This window comes from Gymnoscopelus braueri (assembly GCF_963280865.1).
Source record: "Gymnoscopelus braueri genome assembly, chromosome: 15".
Classification (NCBI taxonomy): Eukaryota; Metazoa; Chordata; class Actinopteri; order Myctophiformes; family Myctophidae; genus Gymnoscopelus; species Gymnoscopelus braueri.
The window spans coordinates 20,939,347-20,961,846 of record NC_137620.1 but is presented as its reverse complement, the minus strand read 5'-3'; the positions used below and the strand labels follow the sequence as shown (position 1 = coordinate 20,961,846).

The following is a 22,500-nucleotide window of genomic DNA, read 5'->3' as shown; positions in this document are numbered from 1 at the left end:
TTTTTTTTTTCTCGAACCCGCGACACGCTGTCAGGCTACACTGAGCCTATAGGTGCCTGGACCGCTACGCCAGCGATCCAAGCCCCCTGGTTGCTTGTTTCTTTCGCAAAATGGCAACACCGCTAACCGTAGGTGCAGCAATAAGCGGCCTGGCCATTGCATTGGCACAGCATGCGGTGGGCATCAGCTGGCAGAGGGCAGCACCCGGACCCCGCACCGGGGCCTGTGGGGAGAGCTGGGTGCACACAGCTGGCTGCCATCCGGCTGGCGGGCAAGGCTGTGCGGGCGGGGGGCGCGGGCACCACTCTAGTTGGGATTCTGCTGAAGTCGCGTCTTGTTGGTATTCCTCCATGTCTCCCTCTGTGTTTTTACACTGACCTTTCCTTCCCTTCCGCCGCTCTTGTCCCTTGTTTCTCTTTCTGTCCCTTCTTCCTCTGTTTCTTTCCGTGTCTAGTTCCTCAGTTTCAGTCCGTCTCCTCTTCCTCTGTGTTTCTTTGTCTCTCCTTGCTCTTTGTGTTTGTTTCTGTCTCTTCTTCCTCCGTGTTTTATCCTCACTGTTTTATTCTGTCTCTTCTTCTTCTCTGTTTCATTCTGTCTCTTCCTCCTCTGTTTGTTATTCTGTCTCCTCCTACTCTGTGTTTCTTTCTCAATCTGTCCCTCATTGTCCTTTTTTTTTCATCGCAAAAAGTTGCATTTTGGAATCATTTTCTTTTAAAAAAGGTGATTCTTGCTGTAATATCCTCCCTTCATCACTCGATCACTTTCTCTTCTCTCGACTCTCTACCGTCCTCTCTCTCTCTCTGCTGCAACTGTCGCCGCCTTACATGTTCATTGAAATTCAATTTCTCTCTCTCTGTTGTGCCACTTTCCGTACATGTTAATTCTGCCTGTCGTTCCCTTTTTGTCTTGTTCTCTGCCTGACACCCGCGCTACTCTTTGTTTCCCCCCTCTATTTGTGTCCCTCCATCCCTTCACGCGGGCCTGTCATGCGGAGAGGAGTCTTTGTTATAATAATCATGTATTCTTTTTCATGTGGCGCGCTCTGCGGTACGCGTGACATCCTACTGGGATGTGGCGTGTGGAATTTTGGCGCCGTGAACGAACAACGTAGTACAAATATATTCCACTCTTCCCAATTCAAGTATACAAAGCCGTCCACGTACGTACGCACGCACGCACGCACGCACGCACGCACGCACGCACGCACGCACGCACGCACGCACGCACGCACGCACGCACGCACGCACGCACGCACGCACGCACGCACGCACGCCACGCCACGCCACGCCACGCACACGCACACGTACACGCACACGCACATACTCGCAGGAGTTTGTGGCAAAGTTCTGCCTTAATGCTTGCAGTTTGGTGGTGCAGTTGGGTTATTCATGGGAACTGACAGCTCCCATCTGTAGCCCTTCTGGTGATAAAGGTCAACTTTGCTGTATGTACGTGCTCCCTGCTCTATGTCAATGCCGATGATGCTCTTCTCTGAAGTGACTCCTGGATTAGAGTCTCAAAGAATATAGTTAATAAGTGTCGGTGCATCGTCGGACAGCAAACTGACTTGAACTTACTGCTACAGAATGACAGAGTGAGAGATCAGTGGGGTCAGACGTCAGATACAGTACAGATGCTGTGTGCACGCTTTGTACACGCTGCACAGACGATACGGCTGCAGGCGGTGTTGTGCGCCTGTGTGAGAGGAAATAAGAGCAAATAATGATCCAGGCCAGGACGTGGCAGCAGTCTGCAGGAGTCTGCAGTCTTCAGAGAACCAGAAGTTCTGAAGAGAGGAAAAGATCTGCGCACCGTTTTCATGCTCCCAAACAAACTTTATTATTAAAGTGGAAAAACATTATTTTTTCCCGCTTTAATAATAAAGTTTGTAAAGACACAAACTTTATCATTAAAGTGGAAACATTTGAGTTTTTTACGCTTTAATAATAAAGTTTGTTTGGGAGCATGAAGACGTTGTGCGGAGGCACTATGCACAGCAGCGGAAAAACAAAAGTGTTTTCCACTTTAATAATAAAGTTTGTTTGGGAGCATAAAGACGGATCTTTTCCTCTCTTCAGTGTTGCCTGTGTGATCCAGCACCCGTCAAAATATTTGTGGATGTGCGTGCACCTCTTGGACTGCGTTTAACCAGAAGCTCTGGCATTGGGGGGAAAAAAAAAACCTGGTGTCGTATGTGCTTGGAATAGGAATTCAGAATATGGTATTGTCTAGTTTAAATGCGCGACAGGCACTGGCTGTGGCTTATCTAAGCTTGTTGTTCCTGCATCAGAAGCAGAAGAGAGGGGGAAATGATTTGCTCGGGCTGAAAAAGGCTAAACAGCCAACCAGAGAGCACTGCCACTTCACTACTTGGGTCCAGTTCAAATATGATTTTGGGGGGGTCGTGGCCTGAAAAGTTTGGGAACCCTTGGCCCAAATTGCATGTCTTCTGTGCAAAATTGTAATTGCACACACTATCTCAAAATGTAATGGGCAGATTGCCATGAAAATGAATGCGCTCAGCAAGATGTGCCCTACTGATTTCGGTGACCCGATGGCCTTTACTCTATCACCACCCTTAGGCCAAACGTTCCACTTGCACACAAGTTATCTCGTTAACGAACTGGCAGATTGCCATGAAACTTGCAGAGCACATTCATGCTCACAACTATTTGAGTGTCCCCGTGACTTTAGCATCACTCTCAGACTCAAACTTTTCAGGTTTTCACACAAGATATCTCATAATCAGGCAGATTCCACGATGAACCATTTGTCACCCCATTATTACTATTCCACTAGCGCCACCCATCCAGGCTTAGACACTTAAGGTTCTTACACACCGGGAGCGTTTATTTAATGCGATTAATTCACATTAACAGGCATTCACATTAACATGCACAGCAGCCATATTGGAAATAAATATTATATCTTCCTTACTTACTTCCTTCACAAGTCTTACCAATGATACTAATGAAGGCTCTGTTCCATTCTGGTCAAACAGAGTCAGGGTGCTGATATTGTGCATGTTGGCTCACTGTAAACACCTTGCTACACCAGTGGGTCTCAAAGTGTGGTCCAGGTACCCTCATGGTTCCTTGTGGGTGTTCCAAATGGCCCCTTACGGATGTGTAATGTGTTTGGTTCCATTTGTACACTCAGAGTTATGGGGTCCTTGAAATAAAAAAGGTTTGAGAACCAGTGTGCTACACTAAAAGGAACAGAGTCTTCATTAGTATCATTGGTACTTGTGAAGGAAGTAAGGAAGACTTTTTTCTGGATCATTTTAACGTCTACTCAGGCTTTTGTGTGCACCTCAAACAGAAGTTGCTTGTTTCAGTATTTAGATGTTTAATATTCATTTTATCAGACATGCCCCCTTCCTATAATAAACCCATTGTAACAAACTCCATTTTAAGCATGTTTGACTAATTGAAAACACACGTCCTTGGTTCTGGTGACTGATATTGTCTTTCTAATGTGTGAGGGTGCCGTGTGAATATCAAATATCTAAATACTGACACAAGCAACTCTGATTTGCACACAAAAGCCCAAGTAGATGTTAAAATGTCCCCAAACATATTTGAAAGTGAACATCTCTCTAAACTGCTGTTAGTGTCATGGGTAAATCCACACAACGCCAGTATTACGAAAACCTTATTATTTCACCATGAATAAAAGTGTCAACCTGTATGAATGAGGCATGACCAAATTAATAGTTTGATGTTTCATGTGAAATATTTGCAGACAGTTTTTCGGACTGTTTATTTGGCACACTCCTGGTGTGTTTTTTTTGTAAAGGACCATTAGCTGTTTGAACCAGAGTGGATTGGGGTGCGGGGTCTTGTTCCATGTACTTGCATGGATTTATTTATGGTGCGTTTCAACTAAACCTTTCACCGAGAGAGAGAGGGGGAGAGAGAGAGAGAGAGAGAGAGAGAGGGGGAGAGAGGTGGAGAGAGGTGGAGAGAGAGAGAGAGAGAGAGAGAGAGAGAGAGAGAGAGAGAGAGAGAGAGAGAGAGAGAGAGAGAGAGAGAGAAGAGAGAGAGAGAGAGAGAGAGAGAGCTTAAGTACATATTCAAATTCACATTCCTCTCTCAACATCAGCAATTAATTGCCCCTAGGCGGTCATAGTGAGTGCATCCTGAGACCATTTGCTGTAGTGGCAAATTGGAATTTTAAATGCTGCCCTGGCATATAGTAGGGGCTTTCATTGTTGTCGTGTTTGTATTTTAAATGAGTCTGGAATTTAGGAAATGTCACCCGGACCGGTTGATTGAGGCAATCATTCATTCGTTAAGTTTAAAGTTCAGTCACTTTCGCCATGCAGGTGTAACGTGTTTTGATACATGGCATAGCTAGCATACACAGCTGTATGCTCAGTGTTCATTTAAACCCAGGATGGAACATAACATTTGACTAAAACATACTTAAATATATTACAATTTGTGCCCGTGTTTCTACACAGGTCCACATCCATTCATTTAACCCATTCAATCCGGGAACGCATCTCTGTCATTTTTAGATTTCTTTGACTATAAAAAAATAGCAGACATACAAGCTATGAGCTTGTATATCTGCTACATTTTTTAATAGCCCAAAGAAATCCAGAGTGAGTGACACAGATGCGTTCCCGGTTTGAATGGGTTAACACTCCTGACTGGCTGGTTGGATGGATGAACACCACGACCATATCAGCACTTAGCACTACACAGTGCAATATGGAGTGCTACTTTAACTCACACCATGGATCCATTTTTATATTCTCAGAGTTTAGTTAACGCTCACCGTATAATGAGTTAACCAAACATTTCAAAGTTGTCATCACTGATGGAAAAGTTGATTTGAAAAAAGTTGACTACAGGGCACTGACTGCAGTCCTTATTTTAATGAATAAAACATAATTTTAACCAATCTGTGTTGTTAATATAATATAACTAGCACATGTGCAGGTGGTCTCCCTAACTCTTCCATTGAGACGTGTTGAGGTTAGAACGACTGAGGAATCTACACACTACAGACGTTTAGAGTTAGACCCCGGTGTTGGGTTAGACACCTACTGGTTGACAATGTCAATAAAGTTGTTTGAAGCAGACAGCACACCGGTTTGGACGCTAGATGCGGCGCCATCTTTATTGTATTTTGGATATCGTTGCAATTACCTCTCTCTATCGGCAGAGGGAGACAACGGACATTGTACCCGATTGTAGCTTTAAGATTATACTCCAGTTATAACGAGGTGTGAACAAAGTGTTACCCTGTGGATGTCTTCTATCCCCCCCCTCTCTTTCTCTCTGCTTTCTCTTAACATTCTCTAGCAGGCTGTGCTGGTCTACACAAGCATGCTCCTACTGTATTAGTTATGTCCTCCGATGAATAAATGTATGTGCTTCTGCCACGTCTGCTTATATGAGAAGCCTTGACACGCCGCGCGCGTCTCTCCAGAGCTACAGTGCAGGCGAGAACAAAGGGCTGATGACCATGATGAATAATGAAAGGCCCCCACGGTTGCACTGGAGTGTCCTCTCCAACTACACATGGACACAGCGACAGACACGGCAACGGACCTTATAAACACACCCATCCGAGGAGTCTCTGACCACAATTGCGAATCACCAGGCACAGTCACCGACACCTGCAACAATTAAAATGCAGGAGAGATAAGCAGTACTGTAACCTGTCACGGACACAATAGATGAACGCACCCACACACACACACGCACGCATGCACGCACACGCGCACACACACGCACGCACACACACGCACACACACCATAGACCTGAGCGGGTCACAACTGGACCCGCCCTACCTCCACCCTCTCCTGAAAAATAAACAAAACAAAAACTCTCACCATCTGTTCCACTGACATTTCCCATTCCACAGAGAGAGCGAGAGCAGGAGAGGTTATGACACAGAGAGAGAGAGAGAGAGAGAGAGAGAGAGAGAGAGAGAGATGTGGGAGTAATGGGGGGCCGGGGGTGGGGGCACAGGACAGAGGTAGCATCTGGCGATCGCCTCTCGCCCACAGGGTTTGAAGTTGTCGTCATGTCACGCCGTCGTGTGGTTTGTGTACGCGGTACTGCGGCGTGCCAAATGACATCTGTCGGAGACAGTTGGACTGCCTTGTAAGCAACCAATTGAAAAAGATGAGGTGTTGAAATTCGAGGCACGCTCGCTCGCTCGCCGGCTCAAGGCCGTTGGTCTTATGCGCCGCGCGTGGAGCAGATGATACATTGAGGAAGTTGAACTCACTGCAAAAAACCCCAACAAAAAAATAACATTTACATTATCATCTCACCTCCCTGATGGCTGAGTGCCTCGGTTGCCATGGCAATGAACGTGCAGTATTCTGCTTCGCAGGTGCCTGCCGTCCGAGTCTGAGGGGGGACTTTGTGCTTTTTTTTTGCATACACACACACACACACACACACACACACACACACACACACACACAAAGGTGGTGTTTTTCCACACGCCAATGTAAACTTGGCCTCTCTTAAAGGATGTCTCGTGTTTGAGGACTTGTGGCCAAGCCTCGGCTGCTTACAATACGCCTTATATAGTTCGCTCGTCGATGCTGCATCTCTCTTAACCCCGCAGATTTGGACACCGAACAAGACGGCTTTGTAAATGGACTTTGCTTTGACAGACAGTGCGCTTGAAAGAATTTGGCAGCGTACGTTTTGGCTGCACACTTGATGAAGGCGCGTGGGCCGTTGTTACTTGTATGGGGTTTTGACACTTTGGGATCTGACCTCATTCTGAACGTTGGGTGGCCTTGACTTGAAAAAGACCCAGCGGTTGAAAGACAGAAAGAGGACAGTAGAGGAAACTTGACAGACAGGGCAAAGGAGGCCGAGTGAATTCTGGACGTCTCTGGTTTCCAAGGCTGCTTTGTTTAGGAGCTTCTGTGTGTGCGTGTGCGTGCGTGCATGCACACGTACATACACGCATGCAGGGTTGGGAAGATTATGTTTAGTCTAGGACCTGGCTAAGATATGTATGCACTTAATTTAGGAGAGATTATCTCAACTATTCTTGGCTAATATGACCCCAAGGAACAACTTAGGAACTATGAGAAATTCTCTATCCGGGGCGAAATACTCGGAAATGACCACGCCCCTTTTAAAATGAACGCTACTTCAAAGATGGCTCTATCTTCTAAACCGTTTGAGCTACAGATTTTCTGAGGTGCTCAAAATGTTCACAATACTCATGTTTAGTGAAAAATAGATAAGTGTAAAATGTAAAATTTTATATTTTATTACAGAACAGCTAAAAACGGTCAACTTATTACAGTCCAGGGCCATAAGAATATATTTGCGTGAATCAATCTAAAAGCACCAAATGTGTCCCAGATATAACCCTGGGCATGCTCTGATGATGTAGCAAGGGTGCCCGAGCCAGCAACCTTCGGGATCATCATAGTGGCCAAATCCAATATGGCCGCCACCTGAAAAAGGTTTTGGCTATGTTTGAACCAGATGAGCTACAAATGCAAACGTGGTGTCTAAATCATGTTTTTTGACAATTAGAAACATGTTGGAATGCTTATCTTCATGATTTAATTTATCTAGAGGACTCTAATGTGCATATCACATATATGGCCACTATGTTATGAAACAACCAATGTATCTTACATATGTAATTTTATTGAAACAATACAATGATTTAGAGTAGAACTCATTCCTAATTATACAGCTACAGCTAGTACAGTATGTGCAACAATGCACAGCATACATGTAATCCTATCATAGGATGTATAGAATTTGAACAATCTGTATTATTGTACATTGTACATAATTGTCTTGGTGTTACAACAGCAACAGAACTGATACATACATTCAGCATGTCAAAAGGCCATTACATCCCAGATTTCAATATGTTGGGCTGGTATTGGGACTCCATGACTAAGACTTGGGAACGTTACTGGACCCATCTTGCAGATGCCAGTAAAGCTTGCACCATCCTCCTCCACCGTGGCTTCAAAAGTCATGTAGTGACTGTTGCACCTTGATATAGAAGTTGTATGATTAGAACCAAAAGAAATCTAATTTAAACATAATATTGTTAAAATTCTATACACCTTTGACTAGTATGATATTATTCAATTTATACTGAGCATTGCTCTGCATATACTGTACTGGCTGTTGCTGTATAATTTGGGTTCAACTCATATTCTATTGTTTCAACATCTGTACACAGGTTGTTTCTTTTCTTCAGTTTGATCTTAACTCATTCCAACAACTCTACACTCAAATCTGGATGAAACTTTGTTACATAACATTTTTGATATAGGCCATATTTGTAATAAGCAAATCAGAGTGCTCTAGATGGCTTCAATCAATAATATGAGCATTCTAATGTGTTTTTAATGTTCAAAAAGTATAAAATAGACACCAAGTTTGCAAAAATGAAGAAGATTAAGGGAAGTAAAACTATTGTCAGATAGTCGCCATCTTTGAAATATGCAAAATAGAGGTCCAGCCACACCCAGTCATAAAGATAAGCATTCCAACATGTTTCTAATTGTCAAAAAACATGATTCAGACACCAAGTTTGCATTCATAGCTCTTCTGGTTCAAAAGTTATAGACAAAACCTTTTTCAGGTGGCGGCCATATTGGATTTGGCCACTATGATGACCTGTAGGGTTGCTGGCTCGGGCACGGTTTCAAACATGAGTATTCTGAACATTTTGAGCACATCAGAAAATCTGTAACTCCAACGGTTTAGAAGATTAAAAAGGGCGTGGTCATTTTCAGGTATTTCGCCCCGGATAGAGAATTTCTCATAGTTCCTAAGTTGTTCCCTGTGGTCATATTAGCCTAAAACAGTTGAGATAATCTCTCCTAAATTAAGTGCATACATATCTTAGCCAGGTCCTAGACTAGTTTCAAATGTAGTGAATTACAGATTACTAAATACCTGCATGTAGTTGTATACACCTAATTTAAGTAAATGATTGCTTTCAGAAAACTTTCAGTTACTCCATTTAATGGTGTATTCTTTTTTTTAAAATATTGTTTGGGGCTTTTTTCTACCTTTGGATGGATAGTACAGTTGAGAATGACAGGAAAGAGGGAGAGAGCGACGGCATTAACGCCTATGTGGTATGCACTTTGACCACTAGGCCATTGGTGACCCTTAATGGTGTATTCGGTTGATTTTGGAGCAATCTAATGTACTTGCATTACTGAAGTACTGTGGTTCTCAAATTGTGTGTCAGGGCCCCCAGGAGGGCCCCTTAATTATTTTGGGGCGGTCCCATGATTTCCTTAATTCTAAAGTGACAATTAATGGAAAAAAATTATTTTAGTGTGTGTGTATGCATGATGGCATAATGTGTGTGGGTGTGTGTTGGAATTCACATCCTTTCCTCTGTTCCATCTCCCTCTAGATGAAGTGTGACAGGGCCCTTGTTCTTTGTCTCCATCTCTCTCTAATCTGAAGGGAGGAGGTAGATGGGTTTTCCTGGAGGTGCTGATGGCTTGTGACAGTATAGCCAAGGTGTGTCCGTGTCGTGTGACTGAACAGGCCCTGTTCTAAGACCTGGCTATAACGTTAAGCATCCCAGACACCACACCGACGCCCGGCCACTCAAAACAAAGCTGAGGGGCCCCCAGGGGCCTCTCACTCTACGCATCTGGACTTCTCATACAGACAGAGCTGTCTCAATACTCCCACACATGCAAAGAAATGCTGTGCACAGAACATAGGAGGGCTTCTGTACCGGATTTCTGGCCTTAGTGGTTGGATGGATGGAAGAGAGAGACGTTGGAGGAATGCCTTCTGGGAAAGGGTTGCTGTGGTGGGGTGGAGAAATTAGTGGGGATGCATACTGTAGATGCAAGTCCAGAAGCATAAAAACACAAGTGACCAATGCAGCGTTTGAGTCTGAAAGGGAGTTTCAAAAAGAGACAAGAGTTTTCAAAGTTGTAATAACCCCCACTAACCCCAATTAATGTTGAGAGTGAATGAGCACTTGCATGAGGGGAGATGGACTCATTGTAGAGAAAGCGTCTTGCTTCAGTTGACGACTAATGGAGCTTCGCGGCCAAACAGCACCATGCTCAATTATCCATACTAATGTTCAGTTTGGCCGTAGCAAGCACTTTAAGCCTTTGTGTATTTACACAGCCCTTCTCCCTTCATCCCGTGAGGTTGGCACGGCGACGTGAGGCCCGGCTATTGGTCAGTCAGACCTTCCTAGCCCCTTAAATGATCTAATGGGTCTAAACAATTGGGGTTTGGGTTGTAATAATAGTTGCCTTTTCCAATTTATTCTAGGGTGAGTGTGTTTTAAACGAAAAATGTACTAATATTTGGTTTCACACCAGAGCCCTTTTCCGTCAAAGTGTTTATGTCGCTAAGCCATGTCCTCATTTAAATCTCCTATTTCCATTACGTTTTCCGTCAGCTCTGACTGGTCTTGTTTGTTCATTTCAAGGTTGAGGTGGGGTTGAAGCTAATGCCGCTTAATGACAAAAGTGTAAAGAATGTTGGCAAACGTTATCAGACTCAACTCAGTGGAACTTCCACAACAAACTAAACAACTTCAAATAAATTCCATCCCTCTCTACAGCTTGGTGACGCGAGTCCTGGTGGGATAAATTCCACTTGATGTTCTCATCTTTGGGAACGGGGGAAAAAACACTGTAATAATGCAACGCGGATAAATAATGTATCTCTTTCATATAATTAGAACAGTTCCCCGGAACACATTTGCCCAAATTAGACCCTAGGAGTAATTTCACTGTGTTTAATGTGCCATTCAGCCTCTCCAGCGCCCGTTATACCGCCAGCTCCACAAACCCGAGCCATGTTTAAGTCCCATTAAGAAAACAATCGCCACATCACTCCTCTGTAAATAGCTGCTGTCCTTAAAGGGGCCACACCATGAATTTCATTTTTTTTTGGGGGGAGGGGGGTATTTTTTGGGCTCCCCAGTGTCTCTTGTACCCCAAAAAATATTTTTTTTTAACATTCAGTCATTCATTCTCATTTCAGAGATTTTCAGAATGGGCGTGTCTGAACAGGCCATTTCAGAATGGCAATGCAAGTGACATCACTTGCATTGCCATTGCATTGATGCTGGCCAGACAGAATTGCTCAGTAGCCCCCCCCTGCCCAAGAGGACGTTTTGGTATTGCAGCTGAAAGTGCTGTATAAGCCAGAGACAATTGACTTGGGATGAGTATATCTGAGTGATGATTTAGGCTCAAACCTTTTGAAAAAGGTTTGAGGGACATACACCATATGATATTAAATATCAAATATTTTTTTTAAATTCATGGTGTAGATCCTTTAATGGTGTGTGATTTCTCTATGGGTTCGGGTTAACAAAATCCAAAATGCGAGGGCTGAGGGACAGTACAGAAATAAGATGATGCATGATGGCATGATAATATGGGAAATAATAGAGTACCGAAGACCCACTGGGTCACAGACGTATCTTTTCTATTGAAAATCCCATAGGGAAATCTTAGATCTTGGATATCCACACACTCGTAGCTGCCGATGCCGATTATAGTGGACACAGAGACTGGAAACGCACCAACGTTTTCGACAGACTATAGGCTGCCTTCTGAGTGTTTGATCCGTTGGCTGGCACCTCGCAAGGACCTGTGTGCTGTGCACCTTTGGAAACCGGTAAAAGAAAGTCATATACAGGGGGGGAAAAATGTGAAAAAAGGGATGCATGCCACCACACAATCAAGCGAGAGACAGAGAGATGCTGACTGAGAGGGGTGGAGGGGGTAGAGAGGAGAGAGGGATTATGATAATGGCGTGGCGACAGCTGTTCGGCCCGGCCGAGCAGCAGCTGCATCCACTAAAGGAGACTTCGCCCTGAGCCAAGCGTGGAATCCTCCTCCCATGCATGTCACTGCGCCAAGGAAGGTAACCGGGAAGGAAACGATACGCAGAGATAAAGAGTGGGGGGTGGGGGTGTAAAGTAGCTAAGTACATTTACTTAAGTACTGTGCTTAAGTGAAATTTTGAGGTACTTTTACTTTATTGTTGCGTTTCCATTTTTCAATACTTTTACTACTCCGTTACATTTCAGAGGCAAATATTGTAGGTACTTTTTACTCCACTACAATTATTTGAAAACTTTAGTTACTTTTTTTTTTTTACAAAACTTACATTAACCACTTCAGCCCTATATACATTTCGGCCTTTTGAAAATCTACAAGCTCAATCGCGACACATTGTGAGCTTGTAGATCTGCTATTTTCAAAAGATTTTTTATACATTTTATTAAAAAACTTTTGAAATAGGACATTTTGCATAATGAGTGCTTTCTACTTTTGGTACTTTAATGACATTTTTATACCAATACTTTTGTACTTTTATTCAAGTAAATTTTGAAGTATTTTCCACCACTGGCTGGGGTGGGGGTGGGGGGCTCAGGGATTATTTTAGAAAAGTTAACGTAGAGATCTTCAAATGCAAGATTATATGACATTTATAGAGAAAGCAGGAAAGACAAAGTGGGAGCAAGAGACAATGAGAGATCCTGTAACATTTATATTTGTGTAAACGTGTTTATTGCAGCAGTAAGTACATTGTGCCGTTCTGTATACCAGTGCTTCTCAAACTTTTTCATGTCAAGGACCCCCAAAATGATATATATTTGGCTGCTGAGCCCCATCTTTAAATACTTTTGTGCCAGAGACCCCCAGAAGCAAAGATTTGTGTTAAAAATGTTCTAGATTTTTGAATAACCAAAGTCTAAATTATGGTTAACATGGTTAACCAAGGATCCGGACCCCACTTTGAGATCCAAATAACACTACCCCTGTATACAGTACATAATATACACAGACAGGTTCATGTACACATTGAGCTAGGAGGTATAGTCACACACATGGTGTACAGAGACAGTCAGACACACGTACAGTATTGTACAGACACACCTGTGGTTGTTTGGCTGCTGAATGTCTTCAATGCAGGTGGTCTCTCGCTCCGTGTCCTACTCTCTCTCTCTCTCCCCACCTGCGCTCTGTTTAATTTCCTCTGCCAGTTTTTTCCTGTCTCTGGAAAATATTCTATTCTGAATTCATGGCGATGAAAACCCCCCCATGGTCGGCCAAAGAGGAAGAACAGTACACAACTTGCAGTATAGTGAGTCTTTTTTTTTAAACTCTATCTGCCCGTCAGCTTTTTTCCTTTCAGCTTTTGGACAGAGCTCTGTCAGCTGGTGAGATGATGATGAGGGGGTGGGGGGTCCGGATAGGGCTCTGGCAGAGATATCTGTCAACTGGTGAGATGATGAGGCGGGGTTCTGGATGTGACACAACGGGCCCTTGCTAGATCACTGACACTGATGCGGGGGGGGGTAAGGTTGTGAGCGTTCTTCCTTGAAAGCCAACTCCTTATTGTCAAGACCTGGGTTAAGTTGAGTTCTACCCCTGCGAACCACCTAACCCCCTCCTCCCTTCCTCAAGTAAGCTCTGCCTGCAGGTCAGATCAATGGACAGATCTGAGAGCCCAGCGGACCCGTCTTAATCCCTCAGCCTCATTGATCACCAGCCCCATTAGATCGCTGTTTCCCAAACAGTTGGTCGGGACCCATCTTTATGGGTTGCAAATAAATATCCCCCTTTTTTCCATTTCCTACATTTAAAAAATAGTATATAAGTATATATTATTTCAAAAGATTTTCATTAATTAAAAACAAATTAATTGCCCGCCTAAGGACCCACCTGTAAATGTCCAAATGCTTGGCATGACTCCACCCCTGGCCATACATAATATTGCAGGACTAAATCTCTGTTCTTATTGGATAGATTTAGGTTTCCAAACTGCACGATAATATAAAAGGTTAAAACAGATTCAATGAAGCTTCTGTAAAAGGGTGTGACAATATCACACAAAAAAAGAAAAGAAGGGGAAAAAAAGAACATCATTGCTTGTTAGAGGACATGGGATTTGTTTGTTATCAAGAACAATACCCAGATATGTATCAAGGTAGCCACAAGGTCAATGTCGGCACCTTTTTATAACAGTAAGCAGTGAGCTAGATTTTGTTTCTGAAATCAATACTCACATATCTCTTTTTTGACACATTAAGATGGAGGAAAGACTCATCGCACCGAGGCACACATTCCTCCTCTACCGGCTCATAAAAACACTCCTTCAAGAAGGCAAACAATAACAGAATGATTAGTAAACTTGAAAATGTGTCTGTTGCTCATTAGTGCACAAAAATGTGAAGAAGGTGCGAGAGGCAGCAACCTTGAGGGGTACAAGTGGATGAGTAGAATTGCAAATTGTAAACTAATCAAACCATTTCTCAACCTGCTTTAAAACCTCATTTCATTTAGACACTTCAGCTCAGAAATAACCAGACAGTTAATGAACCATTTACCATTTATTAACCATAACCATATTAACCATACGACTGAAAAACTATTAGCGAATGGGGGGGGGGGGGGGTGTCCGGGGAGGGGAGTATGAATGAAGAATATAAACATACTGCCTTCCGTGTCTACATGAACTAACGTTTCACTGAATTCTTGATAAGATTCTCAAATTAATTCAGAACTAAAGTCAAAGCTACCGGCCGGAAATCATTAAATGTAGGAGGAGTTCTATTCCTGCGGCTACTACTGGAACACTAATGAAATGCTTCCAATGCTTGAGGACCAGGGCAAATCTTTGAATATATAATTTTTTTTAATGTCAACATTTGTAACTCACATCTTTGCTTCTGGGGAGGTCCATGGAACAAAAATATTTTGAGGTGGGGCTCCGTGGCCAAATACATATAATTTTGGGGGTCCTTGACATGAAAAAGTTTGAGAACCACTGTCTTAAGAGATTGTGTAAAAAAAACTACTAAAAGATGCAACAGAGCTGATCTGCACAAGTTGTCAGTGCCTGGCCACAGATGGGATCAGTTCCTGAGCTTTATATTCTTAGTGTGGTAGTCTACCTGTCTACCTCTCTATATCCCCCCTGATCTCTTTTTTACTCCAAGTCTCATTCCATACCACACATCTCTCTTTATCGGCTCTCTCCTCCAACACCCCCCCCCCCCTCCCCCTTCTCTCTCTATCTCTCTCTTGGAGGACCCCCGGGCTTTCTGCAGTGGATTATCACACATCTAAAGAAGTCCTTAATCCTGTTGGTCCAATTAGCAGTTGGATGGAGCTTCAGTTAATAATGTACAGTGTTCTCTCCACAGACAATTCTCATTCTCCCCATCTCCACGCCACAGCAAGATGAATTCACATCCATTATGTGTTGATGCTTGAACGTTCACAATGCACCTCGATGACACCTTTTGGGTTTGCCGTCGACTGATCCTCTGAAGGCTGCATACTATACCAAAGATAGCCTGATTGTGTGTGATGGATCACAATTAAAATGAGAGCCTGGGCATGCTTGTGAAGGCATTACTAAACCATATTATTCCAGCCTCCTGGGGTAAGCAGGCCGCTGATTGGATCAAAAGGCTAATTATAGCGATGGCTCTGTATTCATGAGAGAATACAGGGGAACAACAAGAGGAAGAAGCGTAGATGTAGAAGGAAGATCAAAAATAGAAGATGGAAGCAGAAGACGTGTGTGTTAAGACACCAAAGAGACATGGAGAAGAGATACACAGAGGGACCCCTAGGGGGTCCTCAGAGTTACTACAGGGGGGCCGCCAAATCTTTGTGTGATAGGATACTTTTTTTTTTTTTAGATGAACTACATGAACCCTAGCATCCCTATTCTGAGGAGAACCTTAGCCAAAAACAGCAGATCTACAAGCTCACAACGCCTCGTGCTGCCAAATACAGAGGGAAAGGTCAAGTTTACTAATTGACGGTTTAAGAGGTTAAATGTCTGCAAATACACGTTAACATGAATCCAACATACACTGACGATAGTGCAGTCAAACACGTCTATGAAGCTATCTATGAAATCTATGAAATAGTTTAATCTGCACCACCATTTTTTTTACAATATGTAGTGGGGGGTCCCTGCTTCATCTCTCTCTCATAGGGGTGCTTGGCCTGAAAAAACGTTGAAGACCCCTGGCTTAGAGAGATAGAGAAAGCTGAGGGTCAAACTGGGAACCTTCTAATTCCCTAGCGGCCACTTTACCACCGGAGCCACTGCCTGTGTGTGTGTGTGTGTGTGTGTGTGTGTGTGTGTGTGTGTGTGTGTGTGTGTGTGTGTGTGTGTGCGCGCGCGCGTGTGTGTGTGTGTGTGTGTGTGTGTGCGTGTGCGTGTGCGTGTGCGTGTGCGTGTGCGTGTGCGTGTGCGTGTGAGTGCGTGCGTTCGCCTGTGTTGTGCCAAAGTGCACTCAAATTGTGAAAGTGGCAAAACCGGAGTAATTCCCTTAATTGAATTGGCTGTGAAGTTACCTCCATGTCCAGAGAAATTCAGCTGGGTTTCAGTTTTTGGAAAATAGACACAAAAAATTAGCTCCTCATAGTTTTCTTCTTCCAAGCTGCGTTGAATTATAATTTGTGTGTGTGGTCTGCTGCTTGGGAATGAGTTTGCGCCCCCAGGGGGACGGGGGCTGTTAGACACTTTGATGGCATAATTGTATTTCACTGTTTTCGCTTTCGCAAATGAATGACTGCCTTTCTTTCTTGCTCCTCTCTCAGACTCGCGGTCTGCCATCTTCCTCATCTCTTTATTTCTCCCCTGTCCTCAAAAGGATGATTGATAGTCTTCCATTGACTCCCAGTTGATGGGAATGTCCCAGGGACAAATAGTGGGCCCAGTGGAGTTGGGAGTTCATGGTCGACACCGCTATGAGGTTGGGGCCTCAATGGGGCCTCTTGTAAGCTTTTGTGTTGAATCATCCGGTGGAGGGGAGGCGGGGGTGGGGAGGTGGGTTCCTCACCGCCCTGTTGATATTTCCCCAATAAATGCCATTGGGTTCATTGTCAATGGGCAGACAAACAAGAAACCCACAGTGGCAAATGATGTGGTTCCATGGTATTATAAGATGGTTACAACGGAGGAATGCATCTGCAACAGTTTCCCCGGGGTCAAACAAGTTCACAGCAAACTTCCGTGTGATTTATTATCTCAGTCAATACCAGGGTGCTGAGGAGGATTTTTTCCCCCTCCATTTCTGTCATTGCTCATAAAAAAGAGGAAAAGGAGACCCATTTTGACAAGTTTGCCGATACTTGTAGACTCCAAGTACGGCGCTCTGATGTATTTGTATGCGATTGCAATTGACTAGCAGTGACCTGACTTAACAAAAAAAGATATTTAAAAATGTGTTATTTAAAAATTCTTTACACATTTATAGCTCACAGCCAGAGACGTTCGTTCAGGCGCTGCCAATTCTGCACTTCGCTCAAATAAGCCGTAGGTGGCAGCTGCCAAGTTAGAGTCTTATAGGCGCCGGTCAGTGCACAGTGGCAACTGGGGGAATCCGGCTTCTACACCGTTCAGCAGTTTTGTCAGTGTGGGCTGGTACACGCCCGTTGCCAAACGCGCACTCCTCTCTCCCTCCTGTCCATAGTGATTAATGGCAGACTATGTCCTTGCCCTGTCCACTCAATCCCACCAAAAGAAAAATCATTTTCCAATTGAGCAGGGCTGAGGCCGCAGAATATATTACTGGGCTTTTTGGCATGAAAAACCACGGGAACGCTGACATGAATGATGTATGCCTCAATCTCTCACATGTTGGGAGAGAATATGGGGCACTTGAACCCCACCCCCCCCACTCCCACACACATTCTCCCCCTATCTCTCTCTCTCTCTCTCTCTCTCTCTCTCTCTCTCTCTCTCTCTCTCTCTCTCTCATGTACTGTATGCAGGATGTAATTTGCACACACATGAATCAATTTACAGTATTCATGCTGGGGCTCGATTGTAAACAAAAGTCCTGATGTGGTTTGTGACAGATCGCTGAGATGCATGCTGCAAAACGCTGGAATGCACTACTGTACAACATTCATTCCTTTCCAGACCGCCTTTCAAAGCAAGTCCTATTTTACAGCACTGTGGGAACACAGGGCTTTCAGAAGTGGATCGGCCTCCTTCTTGTGCCCAGCAGTTGACTCGGATGGCCCGATGCTTTCTCTTTGTTTACGGCCTATAACCATATCTTTCTTCCATTTTAACATTGCCCTTGTTTTATATTGAGTTTAATCGTTCAGATTGCCCACTTGTTCTCCCTTCTGGCGTCTTATCTTTTGTCCGTTCCTTGTCCTGAATTGTGTCATTATACTCACACTTAAGTTGAACTAGCAAATTTGCCATGTGATATCGAAGCCGAGGTTTGACTTGGGTTGGTTAATCCTTACGTCAATCCCTCAGCAGTGCTGGGAAAAGTAAAAAAAAAAAAAACTTAAGTAAAAGTATAAATACTGCAATGTAGAAACACTCAAAAAATGTACTAAGTACAAAGGTAATGGCATCAAAATATACTTTAAGTACCAAAAATAAAAAGCAAAAGTAGGCCTACTCATTATGCAGAATGTATCATATGTATAAAATGTATTAAAATATCTAGAAAATAGCAGATCTACAAACATCTACAAACAAAGCTTGTAGATTGGCTATTTTCAAATAGCCAAAGTTTAATTACGGCTGAAGAGGTTAATGTATGTTTTGTAATAATAATTAAAATCTACAAAGTAACTAGCAATAAAAGTTTTCAAATAATTATAGTGGAGTAAAAGTACAATATTTGACTCAGAGGCAAATATTGGACTTTTACTCCATCACAATAATTTTAAGTGTGAAGTAGACGTAAAAAGTATTGAAAAATTGGTAAAATACCTCAAAATTGCTCTTGTGCACAGTACTTGAGTAAATGTACTTGTTCACTTTACACCACTGCCCCCTCAGCGCTCGGTTCCATCGCCTCTGTCTGGTGAGATTGTCGAGCTCATGCTGCCAGCGGCTCATTAGCGAAGGGACAGCTGTGCAGAGGCGGCGGACGGCCTGTTCCCACGGACACCAACCGAGTCGCGGTGGGCCCTGCAAGCGATCAGGGACCGCTCACACTGTGATGAGGCTCACTCACAGTGGCTCGCTCACACATTCAGTTATAGGGATGCCATCCACTTAGTCGACGACGACAGCCTTACAGACAGCTGTAGAAGTGGGGAAAAAAGTCACACTAAAGTCCCTGTGTCCTGTCACTGCATCAGTGAGAGCTGTCGCTGTGGTTGTTAATCCAGTCAATCCGGGAAAAACGCATATATGTGTCATTTTAGATTTTTAGCTATAGCCATTATTTGATACTTTGGCTATTCAAAAATAGCAGATCTACAAGCTCATAGCGCGGCACAGAGTGCCGCGCTACGAGCTTGTAGATCTGCTATTTTAGAAAAATCGTGAACATTTGTGCAAATCTTTGAGTCTATATTCTTTAAAGCGAACTTTAAAAAAAAATGTTCCAGGGACCTCCTGAAGCAAAGATTTGAGTAAAAAATGTTGCCTTTGAAAAATATATATATTCACATATTTGCACAAATGTTCAATATAAAAAAAAATTGCAGATCTACAAGCTCATAGCGTGCCACTCTGTGTCGCACTATGAGCTTGTATATATGCTATTTTGAATAGCCAAAGTATAACATAATGGATAAAGTGGTTACACAGATTACACAGACTACCCGGTTTGAATGGGTTAATAAAGTTTGGCAAATGGCTGCTGCCTCAGGGAATGTTCTTCTCCGTTCCGGGTTTGCGGTAATCCATAGTAACAATCATCGGAAGCAGAGCTCTGCCAGGGGGTTGGAACTCTCGGTGCTTACAGTGTAGGTCGCTTTGAGCCAAGAGCCCCTTTGGGGTTGTGCTGGGTGCCTTTGATGACAAGGCTGTATGTGTCAGTTCGGATTCGAGTTGGCTTTGAGCTTTCAAAGCTTGTTTCTGTACGTTTCCGGGGCAGCGGTGCTGTGCTTGGACTGATCCTTTGTTGTGAGGTGGTGTAACCTCGTTCAAGAGTCCCATTGTGTGGTTTAATGATGAGCCCTGCCCTCAAAGGAGGGCCGGTAGTGGTCTCTCAGGAGGTAGAGGTTCACGTTTTTTCGATCCCTGGCTCTTCCTGGTTCCTTTGTGCAAAGACCCTGAACCCTTAACTGCTCCTCATGAGCAGGTTGGTGTCTTGCATGGTTGCCTCTACTGTCAGTGTGTGAATGGGTGAATGTAATGCACATTGAAAAGTGCTTTGGAAAAAGGCACTATAGGAAGCCATGTTAAAATCTACTCAGGGTCGGCTGGCTGAATGAAACAGAAGCTGGTTGCTGCACCGTCGTATGGCCATGGCTTTATGTTTGGGCAGCGCTGTATGCTAGATAGTAGAACGAGATTTGAACGGCTCAGCATTCTCACTGTTTGAAAATGCACAGATATTTGAACCCAATGTCAGATGTCTCAACGGAGGATAATAAGAGGACATCATCATATCTGACGAAGGAATTCAGCAGACGTTCACCTCCTTCATATTGCCGAACAGAGGCCACGCACTCTATCATTTGCATTCATTACATTCGGTCCAAAAAATATATTAAAAAAAAGAAAAATCTTATAAATGTACTTTACAAACTTTGCAGTGTGTAAAATGTGTCTCACGGCACCAGATGTGGACCGTCAGACTGCCCTCCCTTCCATAAGGGCGCCCACATCTTGGTGTATAGGTACAGGTTTCCACAGTGCAGCACTGTGTGACTCTTTGAGTGCTGCTGCCTCCGGGCCGGGCCTCCAGCTTCCCAGCCCCTCAAAGCCTTAACCCATTCACTCCGGGAACGCATAGCTGAGTCATTTTTAGAGTTTTAGCGATAACCATTATTTTATACTTTGGGCTATTCAAAAATAGCAGATCTACAAGCTCAAAATAGCCTATCTACAAGCTTGTAGATAGGCAATTTTCTTTGAAAAATTGTGAAAATGTGTACAAATCTTTGAATATATATATATTTTTTAAAGCGAACATTTTTAACTCAAATCTTTGCCTCTTGGGATTCTACAAATGTCCTCTAAATCCTAACAGATTTTTTTCAACTTATGTTGCTATAACATCAGTGGTTTTCAAACTTTTTCATGTCAACGACCACCCAAAATTATATGTCCGCAAATAAATCTAAAATGACTCAGATGCGTTCCCGGGACTGAATGGGTTAAGGCAGGCCCAGTGTAGTTCTTCACTCACTCCACAACACTTACAGTAGAACTGTGAGCCGGCCTGTCAATCAAAACCCCCCTCAAGGCCTTGAAGCAACTGGCACTCTCGCCATAGCAACACAAATTCCCAGAAGGCCCGGCTGTCAAGACCAGGGGCACTCTCAGAAAATCTGAAAGAAGAGAGTCTCTGATCCCGTATACACACACATCACACCACAATGTCTCAGTCTATTATGAATAATAGATTTCTGTAGCCTCTGTTGAATTCCTGATGAAATTCTGCTGCCTTAAACCCTATCCCACCCCCCCCCCCACCCCATCCCACGACCTCCAAAATGGGGTGTGGTACTTGTCTTGAACCAAGGACCTCATATAATTGAAAATGCCCCAAGAAAAACCCAAAGTGCATAATTCCGGCTAACAGCGGGGGAGCTTGTATAGACGTAATGTGAGGAAAGCGCTTTGTGAGCATTTTCTCCAGAAATTAAAGTGGCAAACATGGTGGTTATTTTGTTCGGGGTAATAGTTTCTCCTGGCGCTCTCGAACTAAAAGATGTTGCATTAAAATCAACGGCAAACTCCCCCAAAGGTCCCCATCACATGAAATAAGCAATGCAAAGGTGGGATTCGTCGTCCAATCATCTAGGCCATTTTGTAGCCTGCATTAATGCAGTTTTATTGATTGAACCACACCACTGGAAACAGAAACATTTTTACATGCCCCTTTGGGAGATTTAGCCTATGCCTTAATGCCGTGCAGGTGTTTTATACATTTTTGGTAAAGGGGAAAATGTTAAGAAAGAAAGAAACACTCCACTGTCTGTGGTTAAGCTTCCGTGCTCGTGTACTGTATATCTCACATTTACACGGCACACGCGAGCGAACAAATCACAGACTCCATGAATAGTCCATGAGCCAGACAAGATTTCATTATCGAAAGAGTGGGCAAAACCATACCTATATTAAATTGTTCATAGGGTCAATACGAGTAAATAAATATATGATAACCTCTCCACAGGAGCAGCTTTTTCATGGTTATCACACATTTTGTTATTTTTCCCATACGTACATGACAGGTGAAAAAATGACAAAATTTAAAAAAGAGTTATCATAATGAAACTTCCTGAGTTGATTACTTACATGAAGACAATGATTTATCGTATTACATGTTTTCTGAAATTGTATATTTAAATATGCAAATTAGGCATTAGGAAAATATGCCTGAATTTGCATAACTTTCCAGAATCAACATTGGAACATTGGACAAAGCCAGAGTCAACATTCTTATTTCATTTTGTTAAGATGTTGGAGTCAAAGGTTTTTAACGAGGGAATATTCAATATCTGGCTCAATTTTGGGGCTCTGGCTCATGGACTAAATGCCTAATTTGCATATTTAAAT

General features: G+C 43.4%; 1 protein-coding gene across 11 annotated transcripts in view; it reads left to right on the top strand.

Moving 5' to 3' along the window:
* Positions 1 to 22,500, top strand: part of LOC308102303 (VPS10 domain-containing receptor SorCS2-like) — a 223,507-nt gene that overhangs the window by 53,004 nt on the left and 148,003 nt on the right. The window lies entirely within an intron of this gene.